This window comes from Alligator mississippiensis, chromosome 3 (assembly GCF_030867095.1).
Source record: "Alligator mississippiensis isolate rAllMis1 chromosome 3, rAllMis1, whole genome shotgun sequence".
In the NCBI taxonomy this organism is placed as follows: domain Eukaryota; kingdom Metazoa; phylum Chordata; order Crocodylia; family Alligatoridae; genus Alligator; species Alligator mississippiensis.
In genome coordinates, this window is record NC_081826.1 from 155981062 (window position 1) to 156000736 (window position 19675).

The following is a 19675-nucleotide window of genomic DNA, read 5'->3' on the forward strand; positions in this document are numbered from 1 at the left end:
CCAAAAATGCTTGAACATGACAGCAAACTACTCCACCCTCCCAATACATACACTTCTCTTGCCACAGCTCTCACCCCCTTCATCCCAAGAATCTTTAAAAAAATTGCCAACTTTTAGAGATCAAAATCCTAGGTGTCCCCATGACTTTAATTTTTCAATTTCATTTTTAATCCCTGAAATATGTTACTAGATTTTTCACCAGCCATTGACATGAACAGTACCTTAAGACTTTCATACCTCAAAATTCCTAACAAAAAACATGATAGAGGTGAGAACAGCAGGTTTGTCAGTCTGCTCTCAAGAGTCCAACTGTTTCATCCATATATTTCAAATGCTGCAAACTGCAAGGTACATTACCTATCCTCCAAATGCAATTCTGAATTAAAACATGTGTACACTGATCAAACATTTAGAGAAGATGTGAATATGAAAAATCCCTTAAAGAAGAGTATGAAATAACAGGTGGACCAGGCATGTCAAGGATCTGCAGGTTCTAGTCATGATTTCTGATTTACTCCTGTTGGAGCTATGTAAATAGCTGATGCAAATGTAAGTCATTTATGAAACATTATATTGGGGGGAATGTTAATATAAAATTTCACTGAGAATTGTCCTCTAGTCTCTTCCATAGAGTTCCCATAATACTGCTGAAAAGAAGAATTGTGTGATACCAATAAGGAAAACTGTAAACTACAAATTTTAATTTAAAATTATATTTTCAGCTATTTTTAATTCTAATTAATGTCCTATTTAATTACTGATAAAACTCCAAACATACCCTCATAATACGTCCAATCAAATAATTACATTCCCATTAGATTTATAGCCCCACTTTGAGCATACCCCAACCACAGTTATTCTATTAGCTATAATAATGTACTGCTTATGTAAAGAAAAGCAATTAATCAAAACTATTTTCTTATTCTAAATGCTAAGCTCTTTTAACCTAATTTTCTAGAAGCCTCAGCTCAACTTCATGTTGTTGTTTCTTGCATTAGAATTTCCTCTAATCTATTTGTACTTGTCTTTACCCTCTGGTTTACCATGCCCAACTGCTGCTGAGAACCCAAAGGAAATAGGACCAAGTCATTTTTTTCCCAAGGCTGTTCCACTAGAGGGTAGCATTGTGCTAAAAGCTTTAAGGTAGCTATGGTTCATCCTACTTCTAAATGATTAAACAGCATTCCTAAAGATTTTTTTCCTTGACATGCATCAAGAAGATAGATGCATCATTGATTTGGATAAAAGAAGAGAACACGCTTTCAGAGTTCCAGGGTTGCAAAATCGTTCTCTCCTTCAACATGGGGCAGGAAAAGTAGTGATGGACTTAAACTGCAACAAGGAAAATGTAAGCTGCGTATTAGGAAAAACCTTTCTGACTTATGAGGGTAATTAAGCACTGCACTAGGTTACCTAGAGAAGTCATGGAATCTCCATCATTAGAAATTGTGAGGAGGAAATTAAATTACTGTTACTGTTGAGAATGGTTAAGATATAGATGTTTGTGCTTTGGTGACCTCTTGAAGTGCCTTCAAGCTATTTTTCACCTTATCATGCTTCAAGACTACGCAAGACGACACACAAAATATTTTAGAGAAAGACAATTTAGAGTAAGCATGTACAGCATGAAAAGATTTTAAAAACTATTTCCATATTTATTACTGTTGATGCTTCTCCTTACAACCAAGTAAGTTAGAAAGTGAGTTTACTCCCTTTGTTCTAGAATTCTTTCTGATAGGAATTAACTAGTGTTAAGGAATCCCCATCAGAGGACAGCCAAGCAGTATATATTTGGAAAGACTGAAATGAGCATCTGATCTGATTTCAAGAGAGGGGGCTGGACAGAGGTATGGTTTGGATAACATGTACTTGCCTTACAAATTTGTGATTCAAATATTTTTACAAAGACAAGCTTCTGAGGGTGCTACAGATCTAGTAGAATAACCCAAACTTTTGAGAATAGTGGACAACCTGCATACACAGAAACTGCTAGTGTGTGAAACAATGATATGCCCCTTGACACTATGTGAAAAAAAACAAATTATCTTCTCCAGACAAAAGTAACCTCGCTCATCCCGTACTCAGTTAATGTAGGCAAACCTCATCAGACCTATCATGTGATCTGGGGTAACACTGAAAAGGCAAAATAGTTTACTTAAAGGAAATCTTAGCCAATTTGGAAGCAAGTCTCCTCACACTAGCAGAACTAGCTTTTTCTATTAAATACTCTAAATAGGTTAAAGCACAGGAAGGCTCTGTATTTTGTTTGACTTGTCAAAGAAAGAATGGCACATTTCACTTTAAAGGAAAGGAAATCTAGTGAACTTTTAAAACGTGTTCAAGCATCAGTTTCCTGAATTCACTAAAAAACAAATTTAACTCTCAGGTATAAAGAAAAAGGAAAGATCAGACTGTAAACAGAAACAACACAATGCTTCTAGACAGAAGCCATGGAGACAAAATAAAGCCCCTTAATTTTTTAATGCTCCAAAATCTAGTCTTCTGAGCCAGAAGTCAAGCACAAGTTTAACCTCTTCCTTTGATTGTGATGACTCAGTCTAAGTGATCCCTTGTCATCTAATTTTACATGCATGTAAAAAGAATATGAAGTTTTTCGATATTCCCCTCTCCAGAAGGGAAATGCCCAGTTATCACAGCTCTTCACATGCTGTACTGGACTAGTTTGCCCAACTCAGCCAAAGAGCTAAGACTGAAAGTTTCAAAAACCTAAGGGAATTAATTAAATAAATCTCACTAAATTTCAGTGGGAGAGAGCCACCTACCTCCTTAGGCTTGCTCCAAATAAAATATCACCATAAGGATGCAAATTAAGGTAAAATAAAGCCAGGCTGCCCTGCTTCTAAGCTATCAAAGGAAAAATGCAGTCTATGGACTGTTTTTAATTATTACATTCCAGAGAATATTACAAGCAGGGTTGGAAATACTGTATGTTACTAAGGTTGCCTAATGCTTCCCATTATAAAATGCTGATTCTAATTGCTTATAACTATGACAAGCATGGACCATTTGAATTTAAATTTACTTCACCAAGTGCCTCCTTCTGGTTGTGGGTTTTGTTTCATCTTTTGTTTTGTTTTTTAATTTCAGACCAAATGGTGCGGTTGTTTCAGAGGCTGAAGCTGAGGAACAAACAGGTCAGTGTGCAATCTGAAAAAAAAGGTTGCGGCAACCTTTCAGTGCTTTAGTATCCTTATACGTACTTTAGAGCAAGAAACTGAAATTCACTAGAGGTTGGCTTTGTTTCAAAGATTTGCTTTTTGCTGTTTCTGTGAGAAGCCAACCAAAATTGGCCAAATCATAAGACTTTGAAAAAAAGTTCTATTTACACTTGCTTGGCAGAAACTTCTTAGATCTTTGCTGTTAACCTCTTCAGTGCTTTCAAGCACAATGAGTTTTCCCAAGTTTCTTTCAGTGCTGATCAGCCTGTTCATATATATCATTCCCAACAAACTGACTGAGGATGCTCTACATATTCCACAGAGCCAGTTAAAGGCTATCTGCAGAGCTAGCCTGAATCCTTGCCTCTGCCAAAGAGGTCCGATGGCAGTGCTTCCCAAACTTTTCCTTAGCATGACCTCATTTTCTCAGCCTGGCCCTTCACTCCCAACCCACAACCCCTCACACCCGTGACCCCACCCACTGATGTTGCGATCCCATTTGGTGTTGCAACCTACAGTTTGGGAACCGCTGCCCTACAGGATGCTCGTCAAACAACTTCAACCAACTTCATACACCCCCCCGGGCCGACCCCCTCCACTTCCATATCCTTCCTTTTACTTCCAGTCCTAGGCTCCCTCCTCCTGTCTCCCCAAACCAAGTCTCAGTCTGTTTTGTCCCAGTTTGTCCTTCCATCCCTCTGGTCTGGTTCTTGCTCCAACAAAAGATACAGGGACCCTAAAGACTCCTTTACTAAACAACCATGACTCACCTCAAGAGCGTGGTCCATTCTGTGCACTAAATGAGAGCGCGCCCTATGGAGGAAAATGGTATGTGACCACATAATTGAAGGCTAATCTAAAGAATACATAAAAGGGAACAAATTTAAATGACACAAACTAACTTAATACCTCAATACTTAATATTCAGGTTAAAGTCATTTTAACATTTTTTGTGTACAATTAAATAGAAGTTGACTGACGATGTAACTACTAAGACTGGCCAAAAATGAAAACAAAAACATATATGTAATATATATAATATATATTTTAATATGCTATTATATGAATCTCTCTCTCCATCTCTCAACATATTTTTCCAGTAATATATTGTCTTACAGGTCAGACTGGACTATAAATGGTTGAATACTGAAAATATTATCCATTAAATACAATTACACTAGAGGTGCACAGATACACTGGTCGATATTGTATCAGCACCGATAAAAAAAAATTGACATTATTGGCAATCGGCATTTAATGGCTAATGTGGCCAATAATGTTGCTGATAAATGCCACACGTGTGGGCACAGCTGCAACATGCATGTGGCCAAGAGTGTAGCCCAGCAGCTTGGAGAGAAGTGTCTCTTGGTAAGTCTGTTGGCTGGAAGGGGCATGGGGAGTGGAGGGGAGACAAATCAATACACCCATGGTGAGGGAGAAAGTGGGGCTGGGACATGGGCAGGCACTGCCCAGCCAGGGTGGGGCAGGGTGCAGGACTGAGCTGCGAGCAGCTCATCCAGGTAGTGCGGGGGAAGGAGGGAGGTCCTGCCGCTGCACCCCCTGCCCTGGGGCAGCCAGGCATGTGCTCCCCAGATCTGTGTGTGGGGTGAAGGCAGGCTACCACTGCGGGCTGATGCCGGGGGCAGCTCCAGGCTTTTCCTGCCTGGGGGCTGTGCTTGGGGCAGGTGGCAGTGCTGGGAGAGGGGGCTATGGGAGGGCTAGAGAATTCTGGGATGGCTGTAGCCCATCCCATAGCACCCCTCTCAAGCTCAGCCACGGCCCAGCCCCCCCACCACAAAGAGCCCGGCACTACCCCCAGCCATAGCCTGACCTCACCCCATGCACAGATACAGGGGGGCATGTACCCTCCAGACCTCCCCGGGGGGGGGGGGGTGCAGCAGCAGGAGCCACCCCCCCCCTCCCCAAGATGAACTGCTTGTGGCTCAATCCTGCCCCGACTAGGCAGCACCTGCTGCTGCTCCAGTCCCAGCCCCACTCCTCCCAGTCATCATGGGGGCCTCAATCTGCCCCACCCCGACATGTTTCTCCCCTCCCCTCAGCAGACTTACCAGCTCTCCAAGCTGCTGGGCTACATATCGGCAATCAGATCAGTATTGGCTGATATGGCTCGTTAATAATTGGCCGTTGGTATCGGCCCAAAGAATCTTAATTGGCGCACCCCCACAATTACACAATCTCTCTGAAGGTTTATGTTTTTCTTTTTTTTCTTTTTTTTTTTTTTAATTTCTGAAGCTCTGTTAAAGTTGCAGGAAAACTCAAATAGCCTTTTTGTCCACAACAGCAACCAAGAGAGTTTGGTAATAACAAAGCAATATTAAAAGCATATAATTCTTCATATTTCTTTGGTACCTTTAATATCAGAATCTCAAAACAGTCTTGCTTTCTTTAGACAACCTACGCACAAGTTTTGCACATTACAGGACATCCCAGATTGACTAGCTATGGGCATAACTTCATGAGCACTAAAAGCCACCTCTGTAACATGCTAGAGAATAATCCAAACTCTTCCACAAGCATTAATGAAAATCACTGAGGTACTGCTATGCATTATTTTGGTTTTTTAAAATAGCTCCTGAGGCAAAAATGACACAATGTCACTAGCTTCTCAATTATGAACAGTCTGTCAATTGAGGATGATGTTTTATTGCTATTACCAAGCAGGAACTCCAGGCTGGATGACGTACTATAGATTACTAGGAGAGAGAGTGTACAATTACTGTTGTAATGTTTGACACAAATGGCATTTTAAAAAGATATAAAAATATCACAGAGTTTATTTCAGTTCAGTAAGCACCTATCAAGACACAAAGGTGCTAAATTGCCGACATTGTACAGCTCATTGACACAAGAACCAAACTACTGAGACATGACATGAAACTTCTAGAGAAGAAAGTTTAGTAGTTAACTTTTTATCTGTTTACCTCCAACTGAATTCAGGTGACTGCATGCACTACCCAAGTCTAATTTTGTATTTAATTTATAATTCCTTATGGCATACCAGGAAAGAGAGCAATTGCTTCCTTGCTATTCATTCATAGCCAAATCTTCAGAAGCTTTCAGCTCTTAATATGCAACACTTGGTCCTGCACAACTCTGATCATCCAGCAGATTTCTCTAGTAGGCCTCCCAAAAACCCTGTAAAACGTAAGATGGCAGGAACTTCTGAAAACATCGTTTTTATTAAACTCTATCAAATTGGGAACTTTCGGATTCTAAAATAAAAATATTCCATTTCTCTTACTGTAAGCCATCCCGAGCCTTATTGGAAAGGGCAGCACATAAATCAAGTGGATAGATAAATACAAAGATAAAATGCTTCTTATGCAGCATCTGTTCAAGGGTAATTCTGTGGCCTATGATCCTACACAACTACATTTCCTGACAAGTGAAATCTAATACCTCTGGATTCAGCTCTAGTAGAGAGAAAAAAAAGCCTTTATCCATTTTGAAGAGGAAACAGACAAAAAACCACACCCTCCTGCCAAAAACAGATAGTTCAGTGAGCAGCTATAGAGAAGCTGAGAATTTATGCACACCTAAAATAATCCTGGGCAATATCATTCAAGCTACTCATCTGAATAGGATGGAAAAACAGCTGCAAAAGGCAGTATGGCATTTTAAATACATTTTTCAAACAAGACTCCCTCCTGTTCTATTTAGGAGTATTTTTAATCCAATTTTGTATTGGAAGGGGGAAAAAGACAGGGGCAAAAATATATAACCATATAATTCACATCAGGGAAAACTCATTTATTTTACTCCCAAAGCTCTTATAAAAGCAAACATAAATGATACCCTGTCTATGCATTTTACACATTACAAGAAAAAAAGAAATGAAAGGCGGTGTTGTTCCTAGTTACATTATCAAAGAAATACATACTGACCAGAAGGACTGATGGCCCAAAATAAAGTTTTGGATGAAAGTCAGTGTTTCCCAAACTGTGAGATACACCTCTGAAAGGGACACAAGCAAACCATAGCAGCAGTTGACAACTATCCAGCCTGGTTCAGCAGCCACCATTTTTTCTCTCACTGTAAGGTGAGAGAATAAGCAGTAGCATCTGAAGTGCAGGGGGCAAGAGTGCCTGGCTTTCCTTTGGTGGGGAGTAAACCTACAAGGTTTTGGAAACCCTGCTTTAAGAAATATGGTGTTATCCAGCTTTCCACTACCCAAAATACTCTATTAACTGGAATTTCCAGTTGGCTGGACGCAGGGAGATGGGAGGGAAAGCTTGCACATGGTGGCCTCTGCTCACTGTCTGGCCACCGCCAACCTCCCCTCTGCGTCCAGCTGAAAACCACCAGCCTCAGGTAACCAGAATATTTAGATATTCAGCACCCCCCCATTCCCCACTTGTGCCAGATTACAGGGCTTTTACTGTACTTAATAATGGGGCTGACCACAGTACAGAGAATACAAAACACTGACCGTTTCAAAGATAAAACTGGGCAACAACTATTAAATACTTCTACTAACACCATTATAGACTTCACCAGGCCCATACTCCTACCACTGAACCTCCAAGGAAAAATATCAACACCCTCAAAGATGCAAATGTGACATTTAACTTATCTAAATATCTAAGAGAAAACAAAGCAGGAGCAATAAGCAGCACTGATTTATAAGCAGAGATTTTGCCAGACAAGCCTAATAACTAGAGGTGCACTGATACATCACTCCCATATCAGATCGGCACCCATATAAAGAAAATTGATCGCATGGGAAATTGGCCTCATGCAGCTGATAATTTGGCTGGTAAATACCCATGAATGCATGCAGCTGCAGCACAACACATAGGCAGCGAGGAGCACAGCCTAGCAGCTTGAAGAGCTGCGTGCAGCTGGTAACTCTGGTGTGACAGAAGGGGAATGGAAGGGTCATGAATGGGGGTGCAGATCAACCCTGCCATGATGATGGAGGAGTAGGATTGGGCAAGCACTGCCCAGCCAGGGTGGGGTGGACACAGGATGGAGCCACAGCTCGTCCAGGGGTACTGGGGGGGGGGGGGGTGGGAGTGAGTGGCTCCAGCTGCTGCCCACTGCTTGTCTGCCTGCCCCCACCTGCTGCTCCTCCGGGATGGCATGGCAGGGTGTGCCCCTGGATCTGCATGGGGCGGGGTGGCTGGGGTTGTGCAGGGCTCTTCCCGGCCCACCACATCCAGATCTGGGCGCCCCTTCTCCCCCACTGCATGCCCTCCAGGATGAGAGGAAGAAGCCACTGGATGAGTGGGTCCCGGATGAGTGGCATGCAGTGGCGGGAGCTGGCACTCCCAGATGAGCCACAGCCCTGACCCAGCTGGGCAGTGCTTACCCCAGCCCCTGCCCCACCCCTCCCTCACCACAGGGGCCTTGATCTGCTCCAATCCCCTTCCCTCTCCCCTCAGCTTCCACCACAATAGACTTACCAGCTCCACACAGCTCTCCAACCAGCTGGGCTGGTATTGGAAATCAGATTGGTATTGGCCAATATGCCTCCTTAAAAAAAAAAATCAGCTATCAGTAACGGCCCCAAAAATCTCTGTCGGTGCACCCTACTAATAACGTCTTCGAACAAAATAACAGACTTAGTGGACAATGAACACACTTGATCAAACATATTTAGCTTTTTAGTGAAGAATCTGACACTGTCTCAAAAATGTTCTGGCAATTCATTCAAATGAACTTGGCCTTTGAACAGGATTGCAAATGGAAAGCTCAATGAAGTTCTGTAAGCAGAGTGTTTATAAATGGAAACTTATTGTATCAGGCTGTGAAAAGAATTTTAATGTGGCAACACAAGAACTGGTTGGCATTAGGTACGGTCTTGTTAAACATCTTTGTTAATCTGGAGTGGGATAAATAGCACGTGAATTCTATTAGCAGAAATGCTGACTTGGGAGGAGCTGTAAATAAAAGGTAGAAAAATAATACAATAGACTGTAGGGCAGGACTCTAAACCCAGTCAATAACAGTTTCTAGGTCTGTGTAAAATTTCAGCAGCCATTTCATTTCGGAGGTGTTTCGGGCCATTTCGGCACCTGAAACACCAAATCAGAATCAAAATGGAAGGCTCCGAAACATCTCCAAAATGAAATGAAGCATCCAAAACGTTTCAGAAATGTAATGGCAAATTTCGGAGTTTCAGAGCCGGGCTTGCAGGGAAACGGCTGTATGCTGCTGCCCTGTCGTGCAACTGCTCCACAGGGAGCAGAGATCTGTGCCGGGGGTCTCCACACCACCACTGCCTGCCCCACGTTGCCCACCCCGCACTGCCCCAGTGACCTGGGGCTGCACGGGACAGGCAGCGGCAGCAAGGAGACCCCGTTGTGGATCTCTGCTCCCTGCAGAGCCAGATTGCGTGGCAGAGCAGCGCTGGTCCCTGCCACACAACCTGGCTCCACAGGAAACAAAGATCCAGGGCAGCACAGGGCAAGCAGCAGTGGCGAGGAGATCCCAACAGGATCTCTGCTCCCTGTGGAGCCAGGCTGCGTAGCAGGGCAGTGCTGGTCCCTGCCACACAATCTGACTCTGCAGGGAGCAGAGATCTGTACCAGGACCTCTTTGCCACTGCTGCCAGCCCTGAGAAGCCCCACATCGCTGGGGCAGTGCAGGGCGGGCAGCGGCGCTGAGGAGACCCCCAGCACAGATCTCTGCTCCCTGCGGAGCCAAGTTGCGCAACAGCGACCAGCAGGCTTGCTCACAGCTCTGCGCTGCTTCCCTGATCCCTATCAGGCCAAGTTGTGGGGCAGAGATCCGTGTGGGGGTCTCCTTGCCTGCAAGGAAGGCAACGGCCCTCCCCCTCCCCCGGACAAGCCACGCACCACCTCATCCTGTTGCCCGCTGGGGCCCCAAGCCCCTGGTCCTACCCAGCTGGGCAGTAAGACTGTGCAAAGTTTGCAGCCTATTCGAAACAGATGTGGAGGAGATTTGATGGAGCCAAATCTCTGAAACAGATTCAGCCAAAACGAAAAAGGACAGTGATCCGAAACACCAAAACAAATCACTGTCCTCTGAAACGGCCAAATCTGAAACCAAATCAAAACACAGCCATTTCACACAGACCTAACAGTCTCCATTTAATGGTGCAGAATCAGAGCCCTACATGGCTTTGAGATATGGACAAGACATAAATTTAAGTTAAGTTTAGGAAATTGTGTATTATTTTCTGTCAGACAAGCACTGTCCTTTCTTAGGGAGTTTGTGGCTACTTTTTGTCAGTCATTTCACTAAGTCTATTCCTCTTTCCCTGTATTTCCCTCACACATGAAGCACATTACCCTGCCGCTTGGTTCGATTTTCTCCCAGTTTCCCAGCCACCTGCTCCTCAGTGTGGGCAGACATACATGTGCACCTTGTTCCCTTACTTTCTGAACATCCTCTCTTGCTGGTGGCCATAACACTGTTGGTCTCCCCATGACTTTATTACCAGAGGGCAGGTATTTCCTACCCATATATAAAACAGAAGCTAAACAGAAGCAGCTAAATTAGCCCTCCTCCCTTTTCCTCATCCTACCTTCTATTCTTCACTGTGAAGGGCCTGGACATGTAGCTGGAAACAAGGAAAAGACCTAACAGCAATGATAAAATAGCTCTCCATATACCACTAACTGCTCCGCAAACCATCAATCATCTATGTTTTACAATGTATGAAACTTTATTCTGGGTTATTATTTTTCCATTATAATTAGCTTGTCTGGCTCAATTAGCATGGGAATTTTGCTAAAGATTATTTTAAAAATATGTATATGATAAAACACATCCCTTGCAAGTAAAGCCAGAACTACAGCAAAAGCAGTATGATATCAATTTTCTAATCTAATGAAAGTACAGGGAAAAAATGTGTTGGTGAAGCAAGGCAACTGGAAGAAAAAAAGAAAACTCAAATTTATCATTGTCAGACAATCCTGGGTCATTTTACACAAAACAGCCAAAACATAAATTTGTTAGCTACATTGTTACATCTCCTCAAAATCCAAATTATCAGATGTCAAAACTGTAGGGAAATTAATCATTTTTTTTTATTCCTAAAGAACTGGAAAAGCATGTAGCTCATCCACAGAAAGTTTCTTCTACCTTAACAGCTTGGATATGACTGATATCTGCTGTTTAGAGCAGTGGTTCTCAACCTTTTTTGTACAAGAACCCATTTGTAAACTTCAATGACCAGTCTTGACTCTCAGGTCCCTACAGTGTGGGGCATGGGAGGCCCCAAGCAGCCCCTTGCAGGCTGGAACTCTGCCTGCCTGCAAGGGAAAAGCTACATTTTCCTGTGATTTTCTCCTTTAAAGGAGAATCAATTTTTAAAGTTTGTGGATCCATTTTTGAAGTTTATTCATGACCCTTTCATATATTTTTGAGACCCACTTTTGGGTTGCAACCCACAGGTTAAGAAACAGTAGTTTAGAGGATCATTTTTCAATTTTGGGGCAGCATCTCCAAAATAAGTCTTTACGCTGATTGCTGAGTTCATGGGCAAAATATTCTCTTTAAAAAGACACTGTCCTTTGTATAAGTCATTAACATTCAAAAGTAAAACCAGGGCAAAAAAAAAAAGTATCATTTCTCTTCCTGCCTAGACTCTCAATCTTTTGCTGCCCACAAAACTTTAATGAAGATACTGCTTAAATATAATAAAAACAACTGGACAAGCCAGGCAGACAAAACCCACACAATCCTGCCCACAAAACCAACAAACTTTCTGTTTCTCATCCACTGCAATTCTAGACATATATTCAGTCACATATTACAAACAAGCAGCTGAAAATATTTGTAGCACTCATTGCAAGTCACAGAAAGCAATAGTGTCCAACTTTGGAGTCACAGGTGGAGATAGGTTGAATTTTCCAGCTTTAGAGGAATATTTAAACATATGGTTCAGTGTGTTAATGATCAACTGATTAGTTCATTGAAAAAAAACAAGCTATTCTATTAAATTTGAAAAAATAGACATTAAGATTTTTAAAAGTTTTCCCCTCTCAAATCGGAATAATAGTTTCCCTACCCCCCACCACTATTCTCTGAATTCTGTGAATTTTTTTGGTAAATTTCATGCCTCCTTGCCCTCCCTTTTTTGGGTAAAGTTTTAGGTGAAAATCCCCCTTTAAACACTAGCACTGTTGCAATGAAGGAGATTTACAACACCCCATGGCAAGCTACTAATAATTTCTTTGTTGCGACTGGAACTATTGATAAACTTTTATGTTGTACTATTATTTTGGTATGTGGGATATTTTTCATCCATACATAACTCAAAGCACTTCAGTAAAAACAGACAAGGATTACTGTCTCTACTTTACAACCAAGGAAACTGAGCCATAGAAAGATTAAGTGGCTTGCTTATGATCACAAAGAAAGGCAGTGGCAAAGCTAACATCAGGATCTAAGAATAACTCAGTCCTTGTTTTGACCCACTAGATTCATAGAAGTAGGGTCGGAAGGGACCTTATAGATCTAGTCCGACCCCCTGCCCTGGGCAGGAGAGAATACCAGGCTCAAATGACCCCAGCCAGGTAGATGTCAAGCCTCCTCTTAAAGACCCCCAGGGTAGGAGCCATCACCACTTCCCTTGGAAGTTGCTTCCAGATCCGAGCCGCCCTGACTATGAAGTAGTGCCTTTGGATGTCTAGTCTAAACCTACTCTATAACAACTTGTGGCTGTTATTCCTTGTTACCCCGGGGGGATGCTCGGGGGAACAAGGTCTCTCCCAAACCCTGCTGGTCTCCCCTAGTGAGTTTATATTATAGACTGCCACCAGGTCCCCCCTCAGCCTTCTCTTCCGAAGGCTGAATAGGTTAAGGTCCTGTAGCCTCTCTTCGTAGGGTCTGCCCTGCCGTTCCTGGATCACGAGGGTGGCCCTCCTTTGGACCCTCACAATGCTGTCCACATCCCCCCTGAAGCTAGAGTGAGCTGCAAAGGAAAAAAGCCTGATATCATGTTTTAGCCATATGAAAAATGACTGAATTGTGTACATACAATTTATTGCCAGACAAGAATCATCAAAACAACTGAGGGGGAAGAAAAGTATTCAAAAAAAATTTGAAAGGTAGGAAGTGAAAAGTTAAAACATGACATTTTCAAAAGAAAAATTTAAATCTAGACCTTCAGATTTAACTACCTTGCCAACTACTGGGATGCAGAATCACATTTTTCAAATTTTTAAGTTTTTCTATTGCCCATCATGTGCAAAACGGAGTACAATTACAGCCACTCTACTGCCACCACAGCTCCCCCCAATAACCTAAAAAAAAATTAACTATTCTGGTCTGCTACTCAACAAACAGGATGGAGAGATGCATATAGCATTGCAGACCTCAGACTCGCACTGGATGGCAAAGTAAGATAGTTATAGTGGTCTTTAGAAATGATAGAGTGGATGCATCTACACATGCAAAGCAATAAACTCTGGAGCAGTTCAGGCCAGAGTAAGCTGCTCCTGGGCGCAGCGTCTACATGTGTGCCCAAGACAGCAGCAATGCAAGTTGAGGTGGAGCAGGCCACAACTGGCTAGGCTAACTGGGCACAATTTAGTCAGTGTCTACACATGTATTTCAGTGCAGTTAAATACTTTGCCATAAGATACAGCAGTACTATTTTGTGGCAGAGTTTGTTAGTTTACCACACCCTAATACCACCGCACACTTACATGAAGACACTTTACTACAGAGCTAATTAGTCTACTGTGTAGTAAAGCGCATGTATAGATGCACACAGTTAGAAGAACACTGGCTTACAACTGAACAAAGAGTGGTGAAAGATTCAGACTGCTTGTAGAGAGATTAAGATATAAAAATATTGTGATCTCAGGACTGTATCAACACAGTGCAGGAAAGGCACACATCTCTGATATATATAAGGAAGGTAAGGGGGAAGATATTACGGTAGCTGTTTCAAAAGAACGATTTGTGACTCGCTGGTTACAGGTGTAGTATGTCAATGCATATATTGAACACAGGGGGTAAACAGAAGTTTAGATGCAAGAACCTAGATAGTGGTGAGAAGGATGTAAAAACAATCATGGTACTGAAGGTGCAGAAGTGTAAGAGGAAAAGGTAAAGGGTAGCCAGAAACATCCTGTGGGAAAAGGGGGCATTGTAGAGCATTATTTTATGTTTCTTGATTGTTTATTTTATATAAATAAAATATTATACATCTGGTATGTACACACACACAGTAGGTCTTATTTCCTCTTTATTATGATGTGGAACAACCCTGAGAGGTAGCTCTTTAAGCTATGGGCACACCTGCTTGACCTCTTTCTCCTCCCCACAAAGGACTACTGTAACAGTTACAAAGAGGGAACAAACCAAAAGTCAGTTGCAGTCTGGCCAAGGAAAGTGTCTAAGCTTGCAATACAGGGCTAGAGAGGCTGCAAAAACAGAGGCTGCTAAAAGACTACAAAGCATGCTGGAGGGCTAGAGAAGCTATGGGAGCCAGACTGCAGAAGACTGAGGAGACAGTGTGATGCAAAAGGTAACACAAAGTTAGTGAAGGTGCATTCTGGGTAAAACATACAGTTTGCAAGTCTGTTGTGGGACTGTGGACAGGACAAGAGAGCAGCTGCTTATTGCAGCCCAGGCTGAAAAACATACTTATACTGTAACATAACTAACTCGGACTTCCTCAGGCTCCCTCCACTGGACTGCTGCAGCTCTGCAGTCTAATTCCAACAGACTGTGTCCAGCTGAAAGTGCAGACTGAGTTCACTACATTGCAAAGGACTTTTGAGGAGAAGAGTTTCCTCACAAACATGTGGAAATGTCAAACTGGATTTCTGGTAATTAGAACTTTCCATTTCTAAGCAGCCTCAAGATCGTGTGTGTTGAATCTCAATTCCTTCTGGCTTCCTTTGGGAATGTGCACCTGTATAGCTCCGCTCTTCCTACTGTTTTATTACACCTTTTGCAGACTCCTCAGCAATGCAGAAAGCCGTGTTAGTCCAGGGATGCCTCAACTACAGCACGTGACTGCAGGGATCCATTGAATCACTTGACAATAACTCATTAAAAAGTAGGGATGGGCAAAGCGGGCAGTATTCGATTCGGATTTGGCCGGATTCAGGGGACAGTGATTTGATTCGCCAATTCAGATCACTGCTCCAATTCAGCCAAATCTGAAACTGAAGATCTGATTATGATTCAGAGAATCAGCAATTTGGCCATAGACAATTTCATGTTTTTTCTACATACCTCAAGGCACCAGGTATGGCTTGTGAACGCTGCGATGCTGGGGTGGATGAAGTGTCCCACAGGAGCACAGGAGGGGGTCCACCGCATGCTGGGCAGCAGACTTGGAAGTGGACTAGAACTACTTCCGGTCCACTTTCAGGTCAATCACCAAGCGCACATGCCCTCCCCTCCCCCCGGGGCCCGCTGGCTCAGTGATCAGCTGCGGTGGGACCCTGATGCTCCCCCAGGCCCAGGAGGCACCAGGCGCTGAGCCAGGGGGTGGGGGAGTTCATAGATTTTAGGGTGGGAAGGGACCTATTAGATCAGAGTCCTACCCTCTGGCCTGGGCAGGAAAGAGTGCTAGGGTCAGATGACCCAGCCAGGTGTCTGTCCAATCTCCTTTTAAATACCTCCAAGGAAAGGGACAGCACCACCTCCCTTGGAAGCGTATTCCATATTTTGGCAACCCTTACTGTCAAGAATGTTTTCCTGATGTCCACTCTAAATTTGCTCTCCTTCAGTTTGTGGTCAATGTTTCTAGTTACCCTGATGGGTGCCGTGGTAAACATCGTATTCCCTATTTCCTGCTGTTGTCCCCCCCCCGATGAGTTTGTAGACAACCACAAGACCACCTCTCATCCTTCTCTTGTGGAGGCTGAAGAGATTCAGGTCCTTCAATCGGTCCTCGTAGGGTTTTTTCTGTAGGTCTTTAACCAGACGGGTGGCCCTCCTCCAAACCCTTTCCAGGTTATCTACATCCCTCCTGAAATGTGGCATCCAAAACTGGACATAGTACTCCAGCTGTGGCCTGACCAATGCCACGTAGAGGGGAAGTATCACCTTCCTAGACCTCTTTGTGATGCATCTACTTATGGAAGAAAGAGTGCTGTTACTTTACTTATTACCTCATCACATTGGTGCCTCATGTTCATTTTGGAGTCGACTACGACTCTGAGATCCCTTTCCACAGTTGTGTTACTTAGAGTGGTACCTCCCAGGCTTTAGGAGTGTTGATGATTCTTCCTCCCTAGCTTCAACACATGGCACTTATCTTTGTTAAACCACTCTGTGGCGCACCCAGAAGTGGAACGGAAGTACTACTGCTCCACTTCCATGTCCACCTCATCTGCCCCACCATCTCAGAATTCAAGAGCCATGCCTGGCACCTCGAGGTACGTAGAAAAACCCGATGGCCCTGCCATCCCAGCTTTATCTGCCTGTCTGGCTCCTGAACACCACTCCCTACCCACCCCTGGCCCCATCCCACATAAGGAGTTTTGGTGAGTCATTGCAGTGGGGGTGGGGGGCGAGGGGGTGCAGACTCAGCTCATGCCAACCCCCTATGTGGCCCCCAAATAAGTGCCCATCCCTCCATACAGTCATGCTACTTACAACAATGGATCTTTCATGTTCTTGTTAGCTGCCACAGAATACACATCGCAGTGTAACATTACATAAGTCTGCCATTCACCACAGACTTTAGTCTGCTGTCAAGCTTTTGTGTACCAGCAGGCATTCCAAGGAACTGATGTCTGCAGGTAATGGTAATTTCTCTCCTCTGTGCATGTGCCAGATCAGCCATTCACGTTATTATACTGCTGCACCAGGCAACACAGTTTGGGGAGAAGGGGAGCAGCCCTCAGTGGTGAAAGAACAGGTTAGGGACTATTTAGAAAAGCTGGACATGTACAAGTCCGTGGGGCCAGATGCATGGTATCCGAGTGTGCTGAGGGAGATGGCTGATGTGATTGCAGAGCCGCTGGCTATTATCTTTGAAAACTTGTGGCAATCGGGGAGGTCCCTGACAATTGGAAAATGGCAAATACAGTGACCATCTTCAAGAAAGGGAAGAAGGAAGAGGATCCAGGGAACTACAGATCACTCAACCTCACCTCAGTCCCCAGAAAAATCATGGAGCAGGTCCTCAAAGAAGCCCTTTATAAGCACCTGGAGGAGGAGAAGGTGATTAGGAACAGTCAGTATGGATTCACCAAGGACAAGTCATGCCTGACCAACCTGACTGCCTTCTACGATGAGATAACTGGCTCTGCGGATGTGGGGAAAGCAGTGGACATAACATACCTTGACTTTAGCAAGGCTTTTGCTATGGGTCTTCCACAACGTACTTGCAAGCAACTTGAGGAAGTATGGGATGGATGAATGGACTGTAAGGTGGATAGAAAGCTGGCTGGATTGTCGATCTCAACAGGTAGTAATCAATGGCTTGATGTCTAGGAACAGAGTGCCCCAGGAGTCAGTCCTGGGGCCAGTTTTGTTCAATAACTTTGTTAACTAACCTGGAAGATGGGATGGTTTGCATGCTCAACAAGTTTGAGGATGACACCAAGCTGAGGGACTGTGGCAGATATGCTGGGGGAGAGGGCTAGGATTCAGAGTGACCTAGACAAATTGGAGGATTGGGCTAAAAGAAATCTTATGAGGTTCATCAAGAACAAGTGCAAAGTCCTGCGTTTAAGATGGAACAATCCTATACACCAGTACAGGCTGGGGGCTGACCGGTTGGGCCACAGCTCTGCAGAAAATAACTTGGAGGTTACAGTGAACACGATGGATATTAGTCAGCATATGGATGGATATGAGTCAGTGTGCCCTTGTTGCCAAGAAGGCTAACAGCATACTGGGCTGTATTAGTAGGAGTGCTGACAACAGATTGAGGGAAGTGATTATTGGTGAGACCACATCTGGAGTCTTGTGTCCAGTTTTGGGCCCCTCACTATAGAAAGGATGTAGACAAGTTGGACAGAGTCCAGCGGAAAGCAACGAAAATGGTTCAGGGGCTGAGGCACATGATTTATGAAGAGAGGCCGAAGGAACTGGGTTTATTTAATCTGGAAAAAAGTAGACTGAGGGGGAGATCTGATAGCAGCCTTTAACCCCAAGGGGGGTTCCAAAGAGGATAGAGGTAGACTCTTCTCAGTGGGCATGTCTACGTGTGCCCCTACAGCGCTGTTGTCACTGTGCTGTCACTCAGTACTTCCTAAATGACAGCACAGTAACAGCCCATACTGCACTGTGCCAGCAGCACACGGTTACTTTAGACACTACATCGCCATAGCAATGCACTATGAGGGTGCGCGTTGCTACCATGACATAGTTCTGGTGCCATAGTTTTTCCCTGCTGACAGTACGTCGCTATAGCACATTGCTATGGGTATGTAGTGTCACATATAGATGTGCTCGGTGGTCACAGATGACAGAACAAGGAACAATGGTCTCAAGTTGTAACAAGGGTAGTTTAGGTTGGATATTAGGAAAAATTCTCTCACTAGGAGGGTGGTGAAGCACTGGAGCACCAGAGAGATGGTGGAATTTCCATCCTGGGAGGTTTTTATGGCCTGACTCAACAAAACCCTGGCTGGAATGATCTAGTTGGGAATGGTCCTGCTTTGAGGAGGGCGTTGGATTAGATGACCTCCTGAGGTCCCTTCTAACCCTAATTTTCTATAATTTTGTACTGCTAATGTTTCCCTGCGGAGCAAGGCAGCAGTAAGTAGCTCATACCAGCTTCCTGGCAGTGCCAAGAGATTACCTGAATGGTTATAATCCTGCATTATATTGTGTGGAAAAAAACCCAGGGTAGAAAGTAAAACAGGCTCTGAAGCAGCAGCAGCAGCTCTGATGTTGTACAATAAAGCATGTTTTAGAGTAACAAAAGGTTCCCAAACAGCACTGCTCACACTCATCATTTTTACCTTTCCATACTTCTAATTTCTGATTTGACAGCAAGTATCTATTTGGCTCTTCAAAAGAATTGTCTCAGTGTATCCATGTTTTGACATCTTCCTCACAACTCTAGTAAATCTTTTGGGGCTTGCAAGTTAAATGGGAAAAAAAGGAGGTGGCTGAGAAGGTCTATCCCTCTTTTAAAGAGCCAAAATCCTCAAACGTTCAGTGCTATGAAGGAAAAGTCAAGTGGTATCCTAGAAACTAGTAAGGTTTTAAAGCACTGTGAAGTACAGCTACTCCTTTGCTTAATGTCATAGTTATGTTCTTGAAAAATGTGGCTAAGTGAAACGATGTTCAGTGAATCACAGTACTTACCTCCTAGCAGGCAGTGGCCAAACATTATAACCAAACATTGCGCAACTTTGAACAAGTATGTTCTCTACTAAATCAGCAATATAATAACACAACAAGGTTAACTGGGACAACATTAAGTTAGGAGTACTTGTAATCCTACTTAGCTGCTTTGTTGAGGGGAAAAAATTGTCTCTCTGAGAGCATTATATTGTGAGAAAGACCCATGGGATGGGATAGAAGAGAAAAGTGGATACCAAAAGACGTTTAGCATGCAATTGAACAAAACTGTT

At 43.6% G+C, this 19675-nt stretch overlaps 1 protein-coding gene across 3 annotated transcripts in view; it reads right to left on the reverse strand.

Moving 5' to 3' along the window:
• Positions 1 to 19675, reverse strand: part of KCMF1 (potassium channel modulatory factor 1) — a 64903-nt gene that overhangs the window by 32695 nt on the left and 12533 nt on the right. Inside the window, exon 2 of one of the 3 annotated variants that reach the window (XM_059724571.1) lies at positions 8606 to 8675. The exons of the other annotated variants lie outside the window; for them this stretch is intronic. The gene's annotated coding sequence lies outside the window, so the exon portion shown is untranslated. The remainder of the gene's footprint in view (positions 1 to 8605; positions 8676 to 19675) is intronic. 3 annotated transcript variants of the gene reach the window in all.